At 53.2% G+C, this 2283-nt stretch overlaps 1 pseudogene; it reads left to right on the top strand.

The window, feature by feature from the left end:
• The first annotated feature begins 640 nt into the window (after window positions 1–640).
• LOC109700472 (early estrogen-induced gene 1 protein pseudogene) lies at window positions 641–1382 on the top strand (annotated as a pseudogene).
• Window positions 1383–2283: the final 901 nt, after the last annotated feature.

Genomic DNA, 2283 nt, shown 5'->3' with positions numbered 1-2283 from the left:
GCTCAGGTTCTCTGAAGGTGTAGCCAGCCGGCCCTCCAACTGGACTAGTAGCTTAGACCTGGGGCTCTGGATCCAGATTCCTGCCCACTTCACTACCTCCCTCACCATCTGTCCGACTCTGGTATTTTGATGAGGAGTGTGGTGTAAAGAGAGGAACCCTGGGGATTTGTGCCATTTCCTTTCCCGCAGTCTTTTTTTGGCTTTCAGGGCTTCAGACTCAGGGAACTCTGTCAATGACTTTCTGGATGAAGAAAAATTCAAATTCCCAAACCACTTTCACCCTGGAGGAGCTGATTGGGGCCCCTTTTGTGACAGGGTCTTCTTCTGCAAGGTCCAGATGCTGGATGGCAGGGATTTTGTCAGCTAGTCTTCAGGACTAGCTGAAGTGTGCAGGAGAAGTGTGTGCGGTGGTGGAAGAGGTTCACCTTTCTGTGTAAGATGAGTGCCAACCCAGCCACAGACCTGCTGGATCCCTGCATTTTCAGTGTGTCTGTGTGAAATTTGTTGAAAGGCGCGAAAGCTTATTCCAAGCTGGGCTTCACTACTTGAATCTGGTGGCGTGTGAGGGTTCTGTCTCTACTGTGGATGCTGTCTATTGGAGGGATATGTCATGAAGAACTCCTGCCAGGTAACCATTGGCATGTTCCTACTCTCTGAAAACAGCTCCTTTAAGACACCACCGTCTTCTGACAAGTCCATCTACATTCCGGGTCAGGACTTCTGCAGCTGATGTGTAAAGGGTGGCAGGACCAGCAGCAGTAGCACCAACTCCCTGACAGGATCCAGGCCCCCCAAGGCCCAGCCCACCATCCTAGGCTCAGGCCTGCCAGAAGAGCCTGACCAGGGTCTGTCCAGCCCTAAGGAGTTGTTCCACTGTGGTCACTCCTACAACTCCAGTTGTGCCACCCACCAGGGTAAGATCTCTGTCTACAGGAAGAAGCACTTGCACTCCTCCAGCCTGTAAGACTTGATGCACCACTGCAACATGTCCACTTGCTGCAGCACCTCTGGTGGCCTCAGCGTGGCTGTGGAGGGTCCTGAGAACAGAGAGTGGGAGCACTGATCCCCCGAGAAGCTACTGTGGCCACCCTGGCCTCTACAACTGTCAGATCACTTATTTCAGCAAAAGAAGGACTTGGTGGAGAGCCATCCAACCTGGGTAGACAACACATAGATTGTTGAGGATGACATTATGGAAAAGATCATGCAGAGCCAGGACTTCAGAGAGGGCAGCAACACTAAGGACAGCAACTATCAGCTGTTTGTCAGCCCAGATGGTTTCCATCACCCTGAGTGGTATTCAGCTGGCCAACAGGGTCTCCTCTGGGTTCTACAAGCCAGTGGCGATTGAAAGCTATCAGGAGATCCAGTGTCCAGGCTGAAGAAGTCCCTGCCTTTGTGGGGTTCTAGACCCACAGCATTCCAGGAGGGACTTCCCTTTGGATCCCAGCAGCATCTCATCTGTGCCTCTTCCATGTCTTGTTGACCACACCTGCCTAAAGCATCATTCATTCCATTGTCCTCCTGCCCACCCCATTCCCTTGAAACCCTGAAGCCTGGCCACCACTGTGAATATTTTCCTTATAACCACTAGAAAGCAGAACAGGTAGGTAAGTGCTGCAGTGGGTAAGACAGAGCTGGCTAAGACTGCTCATGGAGACTGATGTGGCCCTGGCTGGACATCCAGCAGCTCCTCCACATGTGGGGGTGCTTATGGTTGAGGGGCCTCTTCCCCCATGACCCACTCACTCTGGAAGCACCAGCTTTCTCCAAGCTAACAGAGCCTTGCTCCATTGCTTCCTCATCCTTGGGGGCAAACCACTCCTGAATCCTGCCACCTGTGAGTCTCTGCTCAGTCCTTCAGCTGTCCTTTGCCTGTGTCCTAGGAGATCTGCTGGTGGCTTCCTACTGGGAGCCAAGACCTCAGACGTTACCCACACTCCGGATTTGAGACCCCACTTCTCCCAAGGAATGTTTTCCTGCTGCCCTGGCAGTCAGTACTTTCCCCATGCTTGTCCCTAACACTGCTACTCTGGCCCTACTCTCCTTTTTTTGTCCCCTTCCTAAGGATTTCGGGGTGGTCCCTGCATTGCACTCAAGCCAGGGGCCAGTAGCTTGGCTGACTCAGGGCACTGCCCCTCCTCTTCAGCCAGCCCCAGCTCAGGCCTAAGACCAGAGCCTAGAAAGGTGTGAGTGTCTTGCTGTCCCTTGCCCAGGTTGGTGTCCTGAGGAGCTGGCTTTCCTGCAGGAAGGATGGGGCCTGGCTGGGCTAGAAAAACAAAA

Source organism: Castor canadensis, chromosome 15, assembly GCF_047511655.1.
Source record: "Castor canadensis chromosome 15, mCasCan1.hap1v2, whole genome shotgun sequence".
NCBI lineage: Eukaryota > Metazoa > Chordata > Mammalia > Rodentia > Castoridae > Castor > Castor canadensis.
The sequence above is the reverse complement of the archived record's forward strand: the minus strand, read 5'-3'. Positions and strand labels throughout refer to the sequence as shown.